A 20,768-nucleotide genomic window follows, 5' to 3' on the forward strand; every position below is an offset into this window, starting at 1 on the left:
CAGAAAACTTTCAAAAAGGTACATTTTAAACCTTCATTTCATTGTTTCTTAGTCTCTTTCTTTGTCCCTTTTTTTCTAATAGTAACATATGGTGAAGTAAATTTGTAACATTGTACTTCAGTCTGGCAATCAGTCATGTCTGCTGATGATTTTGAAGCTTTTGGATACTGTGAATAATGTAGTTTTTAAAGGAAATATCATAAAATGAGTTAATCACATGAGATGGAAAAATTCCAAGAAATGGACATCGAGAAGGGCTAGGTAGCTTAGACAATAACTGGTAGGATTAAAGTAATTAATCTCTTTCTATAAGTAAAATATTGATCGATTATTTACAGTGCAATTAATACATATAGTTTTCCTTTATTAGATTATTTTAGAAAATGGTGTTATTGCACAGTGAAGAAAAATGATCTTAATCTAAAACCACAGTTATAGAAACAGCGTCTGAGAGTGTGATCCTGGTGTGACATGGATAAGTCATAAAGATGCTTGGAACCATATGGTTTGTTTCCAGCGTCAGCAGGTTTTGGGTTGCAGCCACTATAGCATGGTGTTTAAAAGCCTGGGTTTCGCGCCCAGAGAGACTTGAGTTTAGTCCTGACCCTGAATACTTTTGTGGTGTTGAGCAAGTTCTTATGAGGTGGTGACTCTTTGTAAGCTGATGTAGTATATGACTTTGAGTTGGACTGTTGCCTATCTTGAATTTCTCAAGCCTGGCAGTTCTGACTGGGAATTAGATCTGACAGTATGATCTGACTAATTCCTCAAAGAATATTTGATAATCAGTCTCATTACTTTGAATTATCATCTCATATGGACTATATTAAAAATATGTGCAATTACATGATGAATTTGAGCTAAAGGCTTCAGTATATCTTTTAATGAATCTCAAATTACCAGTTAAATGTTGTGACTGTATTTGGGCAGTGAAAGATATTGAGGCCTCTACCTGGAGCCCATGGGAGTAATCCAGTAACTTAGATATTCAGAAACTTGATGCTTGTATGTGTCCCACACAACAATCTTTGTCATGATTATTAGAAGTAGCACTAGTCTTACTTGTGCTTTCATTTAGCTTCTTGTCAATTCCATTAGAGGTAGCATCTGTTTGTAATTTGATATGTGTGACATTTTGAAAAGTACTGTTGCTGATTCTGTACAGTTGAAGGTAGAAGCACATATCCAGAATGGAGTGTTCTTTTTTTCAGAATATTTATTTATTTATTTTTGGCTGCATCAAGTCTTAATTGTGGCATACTGGATCTTAGTTCCCCGACCTGTGATCGAATCTGGGTCCCCTCCATCGGAAGGTGGATTCTTAACTGCTGGACCATAGGGCAGTCCTGAGAATGGAATATTCTTTAAGATACGGTTAATCACACAGCATTTTTCATTTTTAAGATCACCTACTACTGTGAGCTCCTTTGGCCATCTCTGTTGATCATGTCTGTGTCCCTTGAGCCTAGCACAGTGGCTGAGTGGCTGCTGAACTTTCAAACTGAGAAGTAACAAGTATTCTTGCTGAGAGGGCAATCTACCAGAGGAGCTTTATCTGTAAAATATTGCAGGGTCCCTTTACTAGCCAATACTGGTGGCTGGGGTTGTGGTCTTCACAGAATGTACTCTGGCTTTCAAGACTGGCTTTTCACTTTTGGGGACTTGCAAAGTTGGAAATATCAAATGCGCTTAGATTTGAGAAAGCCCAGGGAGATTTCAGTCCTCCTTTGGAGCTGGTGATTGTAGAGGATGCTGTGAGGGACATGTCGGACCACTGCTGTGTTGCTAGGCTTAACCTAGGCTGCTGTCTGCATTGCTTCAAAGGGCTTGCACTTGCTACTTTCTTCAGAGCACTGCCCTTGGACTACTGGAACCAATGACCAGTTGGTGCAAGAGTAAGAAAGAGCAATGCCCCTCATTAAACTATGAGGTTTAATTTGCACCGCAAGTGGGTATTGAAATCAGGCTGAAGGTGGGACTTTGCCTGCAGTCATACCCTTGCGTGGCTTCTTCCCCTTCCACGTGCTTCTCATCTTCATTTCCGTTTTCTCTCAGAAGTGCTTTCATAATGAATCCTTTGAGTATGAATCCTCATCTCAGGATCTGCTTTCAAGGAAGTTGACTTAAGAGTAGTTAATGCATGCTTAATCCCATGGCAGTGTTAAAGGAAAATATTAGGAAAGTGCTTTGGGGTCATGTGCTGTGGGTCATGACGCAGGGTTAAAGTAAAAAGCCTGTAGAGAATCACAGGTGTCTGGATGTTGCTGGAGATGAGTGTCTTACTGGGCTGGGTACTGCCAGGTACCTGTGGCTTCCCTTTGTGCTTCTGGAAGAAGGCTTGAACTTGAGGTTCACATTAGGGCAGGGGAGGCATCATCAGCTTGTCCTGGAGGGAGGGGAGGCAAGGTCAGTCTTGGGCGGGAGATCCCTGAGAGGAAGGGGATGTGATGAAAGCACAGCCAGAAAACATGGTCTGTGTAAGTGATCACTATGAGATTTTGGGCAATTAATTTTCCTCTGGCCTTCAGGTATCCCTTCTGCTGCTCTCAGAAGTGAGGAAGATGGGCATTTACGTTCAGATTCAACACATACTTAATCAACAACCACCATGTGTGGGCTCCATGCTTTCACATTTAATTCTGATAAAACCCCAAGGTGTGGTGATAGTGCTTCTTTTTAGAGATGCTGAGATTAAGGCCTAGAAAGGGAGTGGCTTGTCCAGGGTTCCACGGCAAGTAAGAGCCTAATTAGACTTCTAACCACTCACGACATGATGTGTAAATGTAGACTTTGTGGTCTGATCACATCTTCTCTATTTGTTTTGCATCTGAAGGGCTTTGCATATAATTATAGAAATATAAACATAATTAATAATATAAACTATATATAAAATAAATAGAGATGATGTAATCAGACCACAAAGCCTACATTTATATATTATGTCATGAGTGATTAGAAGTCTAATTTACATATATGTATATACATATGGTTTCATGGGCTTCTCTGGTGGCTCAGATGGTAAAGTATTTTCCTGCAATGCAGGAGACCTAGATTTGATCCCTGGGTTGGGAAGATCCCCTGGAGAAGGGAATGGCAATCCGCTCCAGTATTCTTGCCTGGAGAATGCCACAGACAGAGGAGCCTGGTAGGCTACAATCCATGAGGTCGCAAAGAGTTGGACACAACTGACTAACACACACAATATATATAGTTTATCTATATATAATATGTATGTGAATAAGCATATATATCCTTATTTTTAGTGTCTGGAGCATTACTCATCTACATTCTTAGCATGGGGCAAGCTAATGAACATTATTAACCTAAGCCACACAATAATTAGGGAGACAAGATTCTTCCTTTATAACCTTCCTTTTCAATTTCATGCTTTGATTTTGTTACTTATGTTCCTTTCCAGTCAGGACCAATCTTCTGCACCTTACATGAAAGTGCTTAAGAAGTAAGTGTTGAATTAACCTTTGATAAAATCTTGCGGTGACTTTAGTGTTAAAACTAGGCAGGAGTGAATGATTCCATGTTGTAGAAATTGCTGTGTCTGATGTATGGGAAGAAAAGGTTCTCTTCCAGGCTACAAATGCTGTCTGCTGACTCTTCCTCTTGAAATACGTATCAAGAGACACCCAGTGTTTCTCATGAGGGTTCCTCAGGGTATGCTAACATCCTGGGCCAGCTGCCACCGTGGAAACACCCAGGCAGGTAAGGGGCTGTGTGAACCTGTCTGAAGGTTTCCACAGAGGTCATTCCACCTAGCACTTCTCAGCCTGGGCTGTGCGTTGTACCTGTGCCTCACCCAGTCCCAGAGCAAGTAATGAGTGGCTTGCATGGGAGGCCTTGGTGTCGTGTTTCTCAAGTTTCACAGTGATTTGACTACGCAGACACAATCAGGAACCTCCATGCTATGCTATGCTAAGTCGCTTCAGTCGTGTCCGACTCTGTGCGACCCCAGAGATGGCAGCCCACCAGGCTCCCCTGTCCCTGGGATTCTCCAGGCAAGAACACTGGAGTGGGGTGCCATTTCCTTCTCCAATGCATAAAAGTGAAAAGTGAAAGTGAAGTCGCTCAGGCAAGGCCATTTCTTTACCCACACTTCTATCTTTATGCCTGTATCTCTCAAATTGTAAAAGACATCCAAGGGAAAGAATTCCATTGATTTTTTTAAAATGATAGTATAATTTTTTATATGAAAATGAAAGTGTTATTTGCTCGGTTGTGTCTGACTTTTTGTGACCCCATGGACTATAGCCCACCAGGCTCCTTTGTCCATGGAATACCCCAGGCAAGAATATTGGAGTGGGTTGCCATTCTCTTCTCCAGGGGATCTTCCTGACCCAGGGATCAAGCCTGGGTCTCCTGCACTGCAGGTGGATTCTTTACTATCTGAGCCTCACAAAAGAATAACTCTGTAATGCCGATTTACATTTTTTTGTAGTAAGGCTCACAGTTTTAGTAAAACATATGGCCAATCAATGATTACTCTGCTAGGTTTTCTTTGAGAAATTTAAATTTTCCTCATTTTCATCTTTTCTTTCTTTCCTGTTACATGTGTTGTCTTCAGCGCTGAATTGTTTCTTGACTTTCATGTATGTATGCAGCTTCCAGTTTTTGTCCTGTCCCATCAACATTCCTAGTCATATGGGTTTGGGACAAGGAAAGGAGTGTGGAAGTCTGCTACCCAATTAAATAGCTGCTAGCCTCATGGGTTCCTGGGCATTTGAAATGAGGCTGGTTCAAATTCAGACGTGTTGTTAAGTACATTGTGTATGCCAGGTTTCAATGACTTAGTACCAAAAAGAGAATGTAACAGGTATCATTAATAATTTGTTTTAAATTACTTTTTGAAGTTATATTTTGTATACACTGCGTTAAATATACCATTAATATTAATTTACCTTCTGAAAAACTTTTTTGAATATGGCTACCAGAAAATTTAAGATTACCTTTGTGGCCCACATTTGTCATTGGCATTCTATTTCTGTTGGGTAGCACTGCTCTTGGTTACAAATGAGAAAACAGCAAAGAAGAAAATGAACTCTTTGCCATGGGGCTGGCTTCTGGGTTCTCAACTCAGGATTCTCTGTTTGCTTTGGCTGGCTGTTGGCATTGTGATTTGTGTTATTATGAACAAATTGAGTCAGCGCTACTTTTTCTTAGTATTTGTTACTTACCTAGCATCTTCTGAACTTACACTTCTACACTAGGAGAATCTGAGCTGGCCCTGCCCTCCTTCAGGTGGGACACTTCCCGGACTCCTCTAGATGTCGGTTTGCTCTTGCCCATCAACTTTTTATGTAGCACATTCCACTTTATACTTTCCTGAGCTTTGGCACACTTGGCTTAAATTTCCCAAGTTCTTTCACGGAATTCTTCCTGTCAATCTTCTTCAATCATTTTTCATTTGAAACTGAGTATTTATAGGGAAAGACAAGGGCTTTCTGTACTGCAGAGTATTGTCTTCCCTCTTAAAGTCTGATATTCCTAGATATGCTGCATAATTATGAAAACAAATGTATAAATTCAGTTGGAGTAAATTTTCTCCTTGTTTAATCAAATTTTCTAGTTTGATATCTCCCATTGGATATTAGAAGAGAACATTTCCTTTCTTTTTTTTTTAATTTGGTATTTTTTCCTGTTATAAAAATAGCATATGTTTATTAAGAGAAATTTGGGAGGTAGAAAAAAGTAGAAGGGAGAAAATAACATTCATGCTTCCACTATCCAAAAGTAATTATTGTTACTATTTTCTTTTATTTCCTTCCTGTTTTTTCCTTCTATCTCAAGACTTTTCATAATTGTGTATATATGTGTGTTTTTATTCTTGTTTTTACTTCACACCATGTCATTACCATTTTCCAAATCTCTATTATTTTTATACATGTAATTTTTAAGGGTTGCATTTTTAAAAATTTATTTTTAATTGGGGAAACATTACAATGTTTTGTTGGTTTCTGCCATACAGCAACACAGATCAGCCATAATTATATATGCACCACCTCCCTGTTGAGCCTCCCTAAGTGTTGCAGTTTTAAAGACTGTATTCACTTGAATTCATATCTTATAATTCACATGACCATTTCCTCACTGCTTGATATTTACTCTGTTTTTAATTTTAAAGTATAGTTTCTTGATCTTTCTAAATTGATAGTTACCCTTTTCCATAAGACTGGGTTTCGTGATGTATTTACCAAATCCACCTAGAATGATTACCCTGACCCTGTTATTTCCTATATTAAGTAATTGAAACTTGAAGGATTATTACTCAGTCCACTGATAGTAACTTTTGTCAGAGTATCTCGAGTTTAAGTGTGAGCAGGACCAGGTTAGGTATGTTGACCAAAGCGTGGGAGGTTTCAGTTCTACCACACATGAGAGTTTCCTGAAACAAGGGTTTCCTGTCAGACCACCACCATCAAATTTCAAGTGTATCTTTGCTTAATCATAGCACAACATGAAAAAAAGCTCCAGAACATTCTGCTTTAAAACAGTGTGCTAGTGACACATGTAAGTCCCCAAACATCAGTAATTTGAAACGGTTTGAATATAAGCTTTATACTACAGTTACTAGCTATATGGCACTCGCATGCATCAGCATTGGTTTGCAGAGTTCCTTGAGGAAATTTGGGTAGTGATTCAGAAGGCTAGCAGATCCTTTAGACAGCTAAGAAGGAACTCTTCCCATATTTGTATTGCCAGATTAGAGGTATGTAGACTTATGGTCAAAAGATCTATCATACGCTGTTGAATTCTTGGCGATAACTGACTCAGGAGAGGGTAATTCACGTATGTCATCATCCTTTGTTGGATTATGATCCAAAATGTCAGTCTTGGATAAGAGCAGATTATTATTTCTTATTAAATATGCTCTTTTTGCCCTTGAGCTTCCTAAACAAAAACTAACTGAGGTCATTGAACTTGATGAATCTGAAGCTGATGCATGTTGTGTGTCTGTGTGCTGCTTGTAATTGGGTGAGTGGGAACATGCAAGGTTCTGGAATTCTATTAATTTCACAGAAGAATGAATGAACTCTGCATTAAGTTATCTCTTCTTCATCAGGGCCCGTGGGTTTGCAACCAGAGTGGAAACTTCTGTGTTAAATGTAAGACAGAGCATCAAGTTTCAGTGTTTTTAAAAATGTCTAGCCCATTGTAGATAATTTATGTTATGATGGCACTGCTGGGTCTAGGAGACAGATATTCAGGGTCTATATGAATAGCTCTGCATATTTGAAAAGAAAATTTGAGGTGAAAAATATTGATTCTTCTTTTTTTAAAACAATATTAATAAAACACACTATTATGGGCTAAAATGACAATGAATTAAAAAACAAGCTAGTGGGAGTAGTCTCAGTGTTTTTTGGACTCAGTGGAAATGGTTTAAAATTGATTTAACTTTAGATCACACTGCTAAGTCAGAGTAAAAGAATAGTCTCAAGAATAGTTTCACCCTCAAATTAATTTCCTTTTAACTCTTAGACCGATCATTTCATGGGCAATTCTACATGTCGGTTTTGCAGATGGAATATACTGGTTTTTGTATGTAAGCTTTGACATTGTAGTTCTTTCTTATAAATGATTTTTCTATTGTAATCAATTATTATATTGAATGAAATCAATGTTTTAAGTGTTGAATTTCTAAATGGTGACTATTTCCCTGAATGACGTACATCTTGAAATAATAGGAAATTATAGCACTTTCAAAACTCTGCACGTGGCTTTTTTTCAGAGGCATCTCCTAATTTCTTTTTAAAGTTTATATAACCCAGATGTTAGCCACTTTTTTTTTCCTCTTAAAATTCCCTTGAAGAATCCCCCTGCTCCCGTAGATGAAAGCATTAGAGAGCAAGGTAGAGTTGAATTAAGACTTTGTGGGGGGTATAAACAAGGAAGTTTATTTCACAAATTCCATAGCAAACAATGCGAAATCGCCTTTTACCATTTTTCTTCCCCAGAGTTCTCTTGGCTATTGGCTGTATCATTTCTCCGTGACCCATCTAATGCTCAGTATAGCTGACTTCAGTCTCCTTCTCTCAGTTCTGGGGCTTCTCATATTTATCTCCCTTTTTATTACTCAAAGTAGTTTGGTTCTTCCTTGGCTCTGAACACAAACTCTGTTGCAGCTGCTCACCAAAATATCAGGTTATTCTGTAGCTAGTACCCACTTTATCTGAGATGACAATAGAAGCTAAAAATACACCACATTCTATGTAACATTTAAAACTTGCTTCTCTTTTTTTAAAAATAGGTTTATGCATCACTTCTCTGTTGTCATGAGGAGAGATCTAGAATTTCTTTTGAAAAAACAAACATAAATCTAAGCCACAAAGGCCTTGGAAATGTCAGAACATTAATTTTAATAATGTAAAGGCTTTTTAAGATAAAATCTGAAAGCTAAAAGAGATCATAATGTTATAGTAAGTAAATTTGGTTTCAGTCAGAGCCCACTGGTTTGTCTAAACCAAACCCAGGAAAAATTTTGACAGCACTTGTCAATTAACTACTTACTGTTGATTAACTGTGTATATTTCTACTACAAGGGCATTTTCCTTTAGATCTTCTGAGATTAATCTCAATGTGTTCCCTTCTCCCATGCATTTTATATTGATATATTATCTGTCTTTTGTGGGTAGAAAATGAAGACAACTTAAAAAGAGTGTAAAGGATAGATATTTCTCTTGATTCCGCTATCCAGATCAGTGTTAACTGCAATGAACTTGTGAAGGCATTTTATTGCTCCCTTTTCTCTTACATCTGAGTATCTTTGTTTTCTCCTCTTCTTTTCTGTTTCTATTCCACATACTATTTATTTAAAAAATAATTGTGATCATACTATACCTTATTGTCATGGCTTGAATGGTGCTCCCCTCACCCCAAAAGCTAGATCCACTGGAAACTGTATGTGATCTTATTTGGATAAAGGGTCTTTGCCTATATAATTAAGTTAAGAATCTTGAGATGAGATCATCCTGGTAATCCAATCACAAGTGTATAAGAGAAGAGCAAGGAAGAAGATAGACAAGAAGATAAGGTGAAGATGGAGGCAGAGATTGGAGCTATAGAGCCCCAAATCAAGGATGCCTGAGGCTGTTGGGAGCTGGGGGAGAGGCATGGAACACATCCTCCTCCAGAGCCTGTTGGGAGAGCAACATTGCGCATACACCTTGATTTTGGACTTCTAGCCTGTAGAACTGTGAGAGAGTAACGATTTACTGTTTTAAGACCTACTTTGTGGTCCACTGTTAAAGTGGACTTAGGAAACAAATGCTCACTGTTTTTTTAGCTTTTAATCAGAGGTTCTATGTTTGTTTATTTGTTCATTTTTTCTTTTCACTCAGGCATTTATTAAACCCTACTCTGTATCAGGCAGAATGCTATGTGCTGGGGATGCAGAGTTAAATAAAAGATAATTTCTGCCCCCAATAAAATACATTCATACATATACTGTATGTAATAGGTTTATCTCTAGAATTGCCAGGATACACTCACATTTCATTGTTTTTACTCACAGATAAGGTGAGTGAGCAAAACAACTCATTAGGAATGTGCAGCTTTCTAAATTTTTTGTCAGTATATAGACAAACTGATGCCAAGTGACAGAAAACCTCAGTAGGATTTGAGAGGCGGGGTGGAAATGGGGCGTTAAAGCTGTAATTCAGGGAACATTAAACCACCTTTAAATTTGAACGGTATTCTCAAAAACCAAGATCTAGTTCCTTATTCCATGTCAGGAATTTAAAAAATTCTTTCTTGATCTTTGGCAAGGAATAGATTTATAATAGTGACAGGAGAAAGAGAGGTCAGTGTGAATAGAAGTAAGAATAATCATCTCTAGATTAGAATTAAAGACTCAAAAGCATCTGGGAATTTGGAGGCTGTAAGAGTGATATTGTCAGCAACCCATGAAAAGAAAAACTCTGATTATGGCATTGTGGACTAGTTCCTAATGGTAAGGAAGAAAGGGGAAGTGTAATTGAGATTGTGATGCTGAACATTTCAGAAGGAATTGACTTGGATGATGGGAAAAGAATAGTTTTTAAAGATGTGAAAGAAATTGTTAGCATTTTAAATGAAGAATGTGTGTGGGAAATGTGTACTTTCTTTAAGCTTTAGAAAAGTACACATTAATTCAAAATAAGTATTGGGTTTTAAACTTGACTAATTTCCAGTGTTAAGCCCAGTATGGGGGTGTTCCAGGGGTCAAGAAGAAAAGCAAGGCATTGAGAAATGGAATTGAGATTAGAGAGGGCTTCATGACGGAGAATGCATGGACTACAGTGAAGATTGAAGGGGACTATGTTGGCAACAGACATGTTTCATTTAGATCTAATTTTCTCTGTGTGTCAGTCAACACACTCCTGGGCTTCATCAGAGATATGAAATAGACATTTTACAGGAGCTTTGAGAGTAGTGGCAGAAATTCATGTTTATTACTCAGCTATCTATCATTGAACCTACATCTGTGTAACACCTCTGTACCAGCCACTATGCTGATACTAGGGATACAGGGATTATTAAGACCCACGTTCCTTCCCTTGGGGAGCCTAGAGTCCAGAGAAGGAGGTGGACAAACAGACTATTATTTTACAGCAGTAGGTGCCGTGATAAAAGGAAGCATGAAGTGTTCTGGGAGAATACACATTGTTGTTGAGTCATTAAATCATATCCGACTTTGTGACCCCATGGAGTGCAGCACCCCATGCTTCCCTGTCCTTCACTATTTCCCAAGTTTGCTCAAACTCATGTCCATTGAGTTGGTGATACCACCCAGCCATCTCATCTTCGGTCACCCCCTTCTCCTCCTGCCCTCAATCTTTCCAAAAATCAGTTTCATTTCCAGTGAGCCAGCTCTTGGCATCAGGTGGCCACAGTATTGACCACTTCAGCATCAGTCCTTCCAATGAATATTCAGGGTTGATTTCCTTTAGCATTGACTGGTTTGATCTCCTTGCTCTCTAAGGGACTCTCAAGAGTCTTCTCCAGCACCACAGTTTGAAAGCATCAATTCTCTGGCACTCACCCTTGTTTATGGTCCAACTCTCACATCCATACACAACTACCGGAAAAACCATAAGTAAGTAAGTGCAGTCGCTCAGTCGTGTCTGACTCTTTGCGACCCCATAGATTGTAGCCTACCAGGCTTCTCCATCCATGGGATTCTCCAGGCAAGAATATTGGAGTGGATTACCATTTCCTTCTCCAGGGGATCTTCCCAACCCAGGGATCGAACCCGGGTCTCCCGCATTGGAGGCAGACACTTTAACCTCTGAGCCAACCATAGCTTTGACTATATAGACCTTTGTTGGCAGAGTGATGTCTCTGCTTCACGATATGCTGTGTAGGTTCATCATAGCTTTTCTTCTAAGGAACAAGTGTCTTTTAAAATCACAGTCTGCAGTGATTTTGGAATCCAAGAAAGTAAAATCTGCCACTGTTTCCATTGTTTTCCTATCTATTTGCCCTGAAGTGATAAGGCCAGATGCCATGATCTTAGTTTTTTGAATGTTGAGTTTTAAGCCAGCTTTTTCATGCTTCTCTTTCACATTCATCAGGAGGCTCTTTAGTTCCTCTTTGTTTTCTGCCATTAGTGTGGTGTCATCTGCATATTTGAGGTTGTTGATATTTCTCCCAGCAGTCTTGATTCTAGCTTGTGATTCATCCAGCCTGGTATTTTGCCTGATGTGCTCTGCATAAGCAAGGTGACAGCCTTATTATACTCCTTTTCCAATTTGGAACCAATCCATTGTTCTGTGTTCGGTTCTAACTATTGCTTCTTGATCTGCATACATGTTTCTCAGCAGACAGGTAAAGCGGTCTGGTATTTCCATCTCTTTAAGAATTTTCCACATTTTGTTGTGATCCACACAGTCAAAGGCTTTAGCGTAGTCAATGAAGCAGAAATAGATGTTTTTCTGGAACTCTTTTGCTTTTTCGATGATCCTTTGGATGTTGGCAATTTGATCTCTGGTTTCTCTGCCTTTTCTAAATCCAGCTTGAACATCTGAAAGTTCTTGGTTCATGTACTGTTGAAGCCTAATTTGAAAGATTTTGAGCCTTTCGTTGTTAGCAAGTGAAATGAGTGCAGTTGTATGGTAGTTTGAATATTCTTTGGCTTTGCCCCAAATTCTTTGGGATTGGAATGAAAACTGACCTTTTTCAGTCCTGTGGCCATTGCTGAGTTTTCTAAATTTGTTGGCATATTGAGTGCAGCACCCAAAGTGCCTGAAGATCTATGGATAGAGGTTTGTAACATTGTACAGGAGGTGGTGAGGAAAACCATCCCAAAGAAAAGGAAACGAATGAAGGCAAAATGGTTATCTGAGGAGCCCTTACGAATAGTTGCGAAAAGAAGATAAGTGAAAGACAAAGGAGAAAAGGAAAGACATACCCAGCTGAATGCAGAGTTCTAAAGAATGTCGAGGAGAGATAAGAAAGACTTCTTAAGTGAACAATGCAAAGTAATAGAGGAAAACAATAGAATGGAAAAGATTAGAGATCACCAAGAAAATTAGAGATACCAAGGGAACATTTCATGCAAATATCAGTTCAGTAGCAGTTCAGTCACTCAGTCGTGTCAGACTCTGCGACCCCATGGACTGCAGCACACTAGGATTCCCTGTCTATCACTAACTCCTCAAGCTTACTCAACTCATGTCCATTGAGTTGGTAATGCCATCCAACCATCTCATCCTCTGTCGTCCCCTTCTCCTCCAGCCTTCAGTCTTGCCCACCATCAGAGTCTTTTTCAATGAGGCAGTTCTTCGCATCAGGTGGCCAAAGTATTGGAGTTTCAGCATCAGTCCTTCCAATGAATAGTCAGGACTGATTTTCTTTAGGATGGACTGGTTGGATCTCCTTGCAGTCCAGGAGGCTCTCAAGAATCTTCTCTAACACCACAGTTCAAAAGCATAAATTCTTCTGCGCTCAGCTTTCTTTATAGTCTAACTCTCAGATTCGTACATGACTATAGGAAAAGTAATACCTTTGACTAGATGGACCTTTTTTGGCAAAGTAATGTCTCTGTTTTTTAATATGCTGTCTAGGTTGGTCATAACTTTTTTTCCAAGGAGCAAGTGTCTTTTAATTTCATGGTAGCAGTCAGCATCTGCAGTGATTTTGGAGCCCAAGAAAATAGTCTCTCACTGTTTCCATTGTTTCCTCATCTGTTTGCCATGAAGTGATAGGACTGGATGTCATGATCTTAGTTTTTTGAATGTTGAGTTTTAAGCCAACTTTTCGCTCTCCTCTTTTACTTTCATCAAAGGACTCTTTAGTTCTTCACTTTCTGTCATCAGAGTGGTGTCATCTGCATATCTGAGGTTATTGATATTTCTAGCAGCAATCTTGATTCCAGCTTGTGCTTCAACTAGCTTGGCATTTCTCATGATGTACTCTGCATATAAAATAAATAAGCAGCGTGACAATATACAGCCTTGACATATTCCTTTCCGAATTTGGAATCAGTTTGTTGTTCCATGTCCAGTTCTAACTATTTCTTCTTGACCTGCATACAGATTTCTCAGGAGGCAGGTCAGGTGGTCTGGTATTCCCATCTCTTTCAGAATTTTCCACAGTTTGTTGTGATCCACACAGTCAAATGCTTGTAATCTATAAAATAGAAGTAGTTGTTTTTCTGGAACTCTCGTGCTTTTTCGATGATCCAACAGATGTTCACAATTTGATCTCTGGTTCCTCTGACATTTCAAAATTCACACTGAACATCTGGAAGTTAACAGTTCATGTACTGTTGAAGCCTGGCTTGGAGAATTTTGAGCGTCACTTTGCTAGCCTGTGCGATGAGTGCAATTGTGTGGTAGTTTGAACATTCTTTGGCATTGCCATTCTTTGGCATTGCCTTTCTTTGGGATTGGAATGAAAACTGACCTTTTTCAGTCTTGTGGCCGCTGATGAGTTTTCCAAATTTGCTGGCATATTGACTGCAACACTTTCATGGCATCATCTTTCAGGATTTGAAATAGCTCAACTGGAATTCCATCACTTCCACTAGCTTTGTTCATAGTGATGCTTCCTGAGGCCCACTGGACTTCGCATTCTAGGATGTCTGGCTTTAGGTAAATGATCACACCATCGTGGTTATCTAGGTCATGAAGATCTTTTTATATAGTTCTTCTGTCACAAAGCAGGTCAAAGGCTAACAGAGTTTTGCCAAGAGAATTCACTGGTCATAGCAGATACCCTCTTCCAACAATGCAAGAGAAGACTCTACACATGGACATCACCAGATGGTCAGTACCAAAATCAGATTGATTATATTCTTTGCAGCCAAAGATGGAGAAGCTCTGTACAGTCAGCAAAAGCAAGACCGGGAGCTGACTGTGACTCAGATCATGAACTCCTTATTGCCAAATTCAGACTTAAATTGAAGAAAGTAGGGAAACCACTAGACCATTCAGGTATGACCTAAATCAAATCCCTTACGATTATACAGTGGAACTGACAAATAGATTCAAGGGATTATATCTGATAGAGTAGGAAAGTTAGATATGAGAGTAAGTTACAAAATATATTAGGGAAAGAAGAAAGGGGTTTTAACTTGAAGAACTATGCTTGGAGGTTCATGACATTGTACAGGAGGCAGGGATCAAGACCATCCCCAAGAAAAAGAAATGCAAAAAGGCAAAATGGTTGTCTGAAGAGGCCTTACAAATAGCTGAGAAAAGAAGAGAAGCTAAAGGCAAAGGACAAAAGGAAAAAAAAAAAAACTCATTTGAATGTAGAGTTCCAAAGAATAGCAAGGAGATATAAGAAAGTCTTCCTCAGTGATCAAGGCAAAGAAACAGAGGAAAAATAACAGAATGGGAAAGACTAGAGATCTCTTCAAGAAAATTAGAGATACCAAGGGAACATTTCATGCAAGATGCACACAATAAAGGACAGAAATGGTATGGACCTAACAGAAGCAGAAGACATTGAGAGGTGGCAAGAATACAGAGAATTGTACAATAAGTTCTTAGTGACCTGGAAAATCATGATGGTGTGATCACTCACTTACTGGCAGACATCCTGGAATGTGAAATCAAGTGGGCCTTAGGAAGCATTATTATGAACAAAACTAGTGGAGGTGATGGAATTCCAACTGAGCTATTTAAAATCCCAAAAGATGATGTTGTGAAAGTGTTTCACTCAGTATGCCAGTAAATTTGGAAAACTCAGCAATGGCCACAGAGCTGGAGAACACACATGGGAGGATCTTAACCCAAGTTTTGGGAGGCTAGTAGCAGAGATACCATTGTCTCAGGATAAATCATGGAAAAATTGTCTTCTAACAAAGATCATCCATTGGAGAGCTAATTGAATGAGGGGAGGGGATGAGAGGGGAGGGAGACAGAAGAGAATTAGGGAAGGGTCCAGGTCATAAAGGGCTTACCAGGTGGCTAAGTGGTAAAGAATCTGCCTGCCAGTGTAGGAGATGTAAGAGATGTGAATTTGATCCTTGGGTTGGGAAGATACCCTGGAGGAGGAAACGGCAATCCATTCCAATATTCTTGCCTGGAAAATCCCATGCACAGTGGCGCCTGGCAGGCTACAGTCCATACGTTTGCAGAGTCAGACACGACTGACTGAATGCCTGAGCATGCACAGGTCATAAAGGTGACTAGCACCTGGAGCCTGAGAACATGCTGGATGAAAAATACAGATAGATGAATTAGCATAAATCCATTCTCTCATGTTTGAAACTACCTGCTTGGTGAAATGTGGCCCATCTAGGACCGTCATTGTCATGTATAGACATCTCATTATAGGAGTATTGAATGGCACAGGAGTGTGGTTACTAGGGAAAGCCCACCCAATGTAGTGTTAGGAAGCTGATGTCTTATTTCTGCTTTGTCACTAATTTGCTGTGTGACTAAGGACCAAGGGCTTCAATTTTCTCATCTATAAAACAAGGGAGTGGATATCAGTGATTTAAAAACTTTTTCCAATCAGCAGATCCCTTTCAAATGAAATCTTATATAGAAGTCCAATGTATAGAATATATACAAGTACAGCTGGGGTCCTCAGCTGCCATCTTACTCTCTGTGGTGGCCTCTGAGGGGCCAGCACAAACATTTCTGGAACATACAAGTGCTTCTCTCAGTGAGGTCTGAGGACTGCTTTTCCCAGACCTCCTGAATCAAAATCTCTGAGTCTAGAAGAGGACTCTGTTTGCACCTTGTGGGATTCTTATGCATGTTGAAGTTTGAGTACCATTGGGCCAGATATTCAAGGTCATTTCCAGCCCTTAGAACTAAGGCTCTGTGATTCTCTTCACCTGTGTGGTGATGGTGAAGATCTTAAGAAGTGAAGTCAGTACAAAAAGCCTTAACACAAAACGGGATACTGGAAATGTAAGGATGAATATAATGGTAATGAATAATAGATGATGATGATGGGAGAGGAAAGTTAGTTATGAGAGTAAGTTACAGAATATATTAGGGAAAGAAGAAAGGGATTTTAACCATAGCATCTTCCAACAATGAGGATGTTGTATTCCAAATGGGAGAAAGTGTAGCAGAAAGTGTCAGAAAACAGTTCAGAGCATGATGTTCCCAGGGTTAATGCCTTGACCAGACACTCCAAAATCCTGCTTGTCTCTATCACAGCACATAGTGTCATGATGGTCTTCTTACATTTGATTTAATTGTATTTTTGATGCTTATTACATCAGTTACTGTTAGGTACCAGAAATTCAGTGAACCCCAATAGACATGGTCTCTGCAACCATAAAGACAGTATCTAGTGGGAAGGGTGGACTTAATAAAAGACTGTTAAATACTTAATTAAGTACTTAGTAAAATACTGGTTTAGTTGCTAAGTCGTGTCTGACTCTTGGATCCCATAGATTGTAGGCTGCCAGGCTCCTCTGTCCATGGGATTCACCAGGTAAGAATGCTGGAGTGGATTGCCATTTCCTTCTCCAGGGGATCTTCCTGATCCAGGAATCGAACCCAGGTCTCCTGAATTGCAGGCAGATTCTTTACTGACTGAGCTATGAGGGAAACCCAATAAAATACAGTAGTCTCCCCTTATCCAAGACCACCTTCTCTCCCCCATGGATGCCTGAAATCATGGACAGTTGCCCATAGACAGTAGCCGACTAGGCTCCCCCGTCCCTGGGATTCTCCAGGCAAGAACACTGGAGTTGGTTGCCATTTCCTTCTCCAATGCATGAAAGTGAAAAGTGAAAGTGAAGTCGCTCAGTTGTGTCCGACTCTTCGCTACCCCATGGACTGCAGCCCACCAGGCTCCTCCATCCATGGGATTTTCCAGGCAAGAATACTGGAGTGGGGAACCATTGCCTTCTCTGATGTTTTTTCCTATACATACATAATATGATAAAGTTTTAAAACTAGGCACAGTAAGAAAATGTCTGAATTGCCAGCATCACTATTCCCATGCTTCAGTTCAGTTCAGTTCAGTTCAGTCTCTCAGTCGTGTCCGACTCTGCAACCCCATGAATCGCAGCACACCAGGCCTCCCTGTCCATCACCATCTCCCGGAGCTCACTCAGACTCATGTCCATCAGGTCGGTGATGCCATCCAGCCATTTCATCCTCTGTTGTTCCCTGTTCCTCCTGTCCCCAATCCCGCCCAGTATCAGAGTCTTTTCCAATGAGTCACCTCTTCGCATGAGGTGGCCAAAGTACTGGAGTTTCAGCTTTAACATTATTCCTTCCAAAGAACACCTTTAGAATGGACTGGTTGGATCTTCTTGCAGTCCAAGGGACTCTCAAGAGTCTTCTCCAGCACCACAGTTCAAAAGCATCAATTCTTCGGCACTCAGCTTTCTTCACAGTCCAACTCTCACATCCATACGTGACCACTGGAAAAACCATAGCCTTGACTAGACAGACCTTTGTTGGCAAAGTAATATCTCTGCTTTTCAATATGCTATCTAGGTTGGTCATAACTTTCCTTCCAAGGAGTAAGTGTCTTTTAATTCATGGCTGCAGTCACCATCTGCAGTGATTTTGGAGCCCCCCAAAATTAGGAACCATTATTAAGTAAAGTAAGGATTACTTGAACACAAGCACTGCAATGATGTGACAGTGATCTGATAACCTAGGTGGCTACTAAGTGACTAAAGGGTGGGATACACTGAACTAAGGCCTGGTTGATGTCCCAGGTAGGATGGAGCAGGACAGAGCAAGATTTCTTCATGCTACTTAGTGCATGATTTAAAGCTTATGAGTTATTTCTGAAGTTTTCCATTTGATGTTTTCAGACTGTGGCTGGCCACAAGTAACTAAAACTGCAGAAACTAAAACCACAGATAAGGGAGAACCACTGCAGTCACGCTAAGTGGTGTATAATTATGAACCAAGGCGGGTGCTGCTGAGGAAAAGTATGATTCTGAAGAATGGGTTTTTTTGGGTATGTGTGGTAGGGGAAGTGGACAGAGGTAGGGAAGCTTAGAAAACGGTTCTTTGCAAGAGTAGTAAATTTAAGCTGAGAGCTTATGACAACTAGGAATTAATTAGATGAGGGGTGGGATGATGGAATGAGAAGGAGAATTACAGACAGAGGGAGCAGCATGTACAAACCCCGTGGTGGAAAGGAGAATATGATTATGGCAGAAGCGCAAAGGGCAAGACTGAGAGAAAAGCAGTGTGAAGCAAGGCTGGAAAAATGGTCCAAAGTCAGAGCCTGAAGGGCCTTGAAGACCTCATTGAGAGTTTGAATGTTTTCCTAAAAACAGAGAGAATATGTGGAAGGATTTGCTTTTGGAAAAGTACATGTTTGTTGCATGGAGGAAAAGCCAGTGGAAGGGGGTCATGATAGATGTGGGAGAAGGGAGTTTTCCTGCTCTGCTTGTCTGTCATGTCACTTTAAGTTACTGGAGGCTGAGACAGTCTCTGTATTTCCGTCACCTGACTGAGCAGCATCCTGCGTGGAGTTGAGACTCAATCATTATGTGATGGATGAATTAAATGCATTATAATTAAACAGCTCACTTTGAGACAAGATCAGAATATCTTTTTAGTATTCCTATCCTTCTTCTTCCCTGCAACTAATATGGGAAAGCGGGGTATCCGCAGATTGCATATTCTGTGCACATCATTGTCTGCTGTCATTGCCACTGGAGAATGGTGTCTGCTGTGGGGTCATTGGATGTCAGACACATCTTTAACCCAAATGCCTTGTGTTATTTGGAGTCTCCCTGATGTTGCTGCACCTTAAGGTGCCTGAGACTGTGCTTGACATTAAAGAAAGGGAGAAGATTCGGTCCATCTGGGCTTCATTTCTGAATTAGCAGAGCTCTAGGAAGCATTTGAAGCAATGCTTACTGTTTGCTTCTCAGCTCTCCCCAGGTTGCAGCATGTCAGAAAAACAAAAATGTGGGAGCCCGGGCAGCTCTCAACACTGGGGATGAGGATGTGGAGATGGGTTTCCTTGTGTCTGCATCTGATGTTGCCCTCCAGCAGGACTTTGTGAATTGCCTGCTAATAAATCCTGTTAGCCCAGTTTGCCTTGTCTGGTTACCTTGCCCTTTTCCAGACATTTGCATTCAGGCACACTTTCCCCCTTCACACTGCTAAATTTAAGGCTTCATTTTCAAATCAAATATTCATCTGGATGGCTGCCTGATAAATCACATGTGGAGAGCTGAGAGACCCAGGCAGGGAACTGTGCCCTTGCTTCTGGAGAGCAGGTCTGGAAACCATATGAACTGTAAATCGTTTTAAAATGTAGAAAAGTAAAGCTTTCTGGCAAAAGGGGAAAGCTTAGGGATTTTTTTTTTTCCTCTTTCTAGACTCAGTTATTAGATATGTGTTGGAAGTTACTGACCTCTACCATATAGTCTGTTTACTGTCTCTGTCAGCAGGGCCTGGAGCATCCAAACTTAATCCCCTTGAGGCTTCAGCTCGGCCAACACTTGCTTTATTAGAAATAGGTTTTGGGGCCACAGCTATGGAAGTTATTAGGTCCATGGCTTTACTGGAGATTTGCCTTCTTTCACTTACTATTTTCTTCTGAAACTTGGGTACTAAAAATAGATTATTATTATTTTTTTAAAATAATAGAACCTAATTTTCTTATAAGAGCAAGAAAAATAATAAATAGAAAAAGGGACCTGGCTTCCTCTATTTGCTCCCCCTCAGGTAACTAACATGCTACAGCCTCACTTCCCACTTGGAGAAGTGCTGCTCAGCATCTGTCCTGTTTTCTGTTGTACTCTCTGTTTTTCACTTGACACTTCATTACAGAAAGTAATTCCATAAGACCTTTGCTTTTCTTTTTTTGCCTTTGGCCTTAATTCTTTTGGGTGCCAAAGCACAGAGATGCCATCACTCATTTTTATATGTAGACTATCAGTGAGGACCTTTTATTGTATTCTGGTGAATCACTTCAGAGTTTTCTTTTTTTCTTCACTCCAAATTTTGTCCTTTCTTTGTATCTCTTTTCTCACTCGTCTTCTAGGAGTAAAGAAGAAAGAAGACTGGAATTGAGATACAAAGAATGATAAGAAAACAATATTCAATGTAGGCCTTTTAAAGTAGAGAACATTTTCGAATACTAGATGTCTAAAAAGGTAGAAATTGTACTAGCATATGCAAATTAGTGCAAAGTATCACAGCATAAGTACTTAGAACTGGCATGCAAATTTGTTCATGCCAATCTGGTATGAAGTTTCAAATCTGATACTGATAATGTTGAACTAATTTTAGTCCTACTCAAATGATACCTAATTATTGACCACCATCCCTAGTGTAAAAATCTCCCAATTAACCAAGTCGACAACACAGTTCCCA

The 20,768-nt window shown here is 39.9% G+C and overlaps 1 protein-coding gene across 29 annotated transcripts in view; it reads left to right on the forward strand.

Moving 5' to 3' along the window:
• ATP8B4 (ATPase phospholipid transporting 8B4 (putative)) overlaps positions 1-20,768 on the forward strand; it is a 295,865-nt gene that overhangs the window by 95,320 nt on the left and 179,777 nt on the right. The window lies entirely within an intron of this gene.

Source organism: Ovis aries, chromosome 7, assembly GCF_016772045.2.
Source record: "Ovis aries strain OAR_USU_Benz2616 breed Rambouillet chromosome 7, ARS-UI_Ramb_v3.0, whole genome shotgun sequence".
NCBI lineage: Eukaryota > Metazoa > Chordata > Mammalia > Artiodactyla > Bovidae > Ovis > Ovis aries.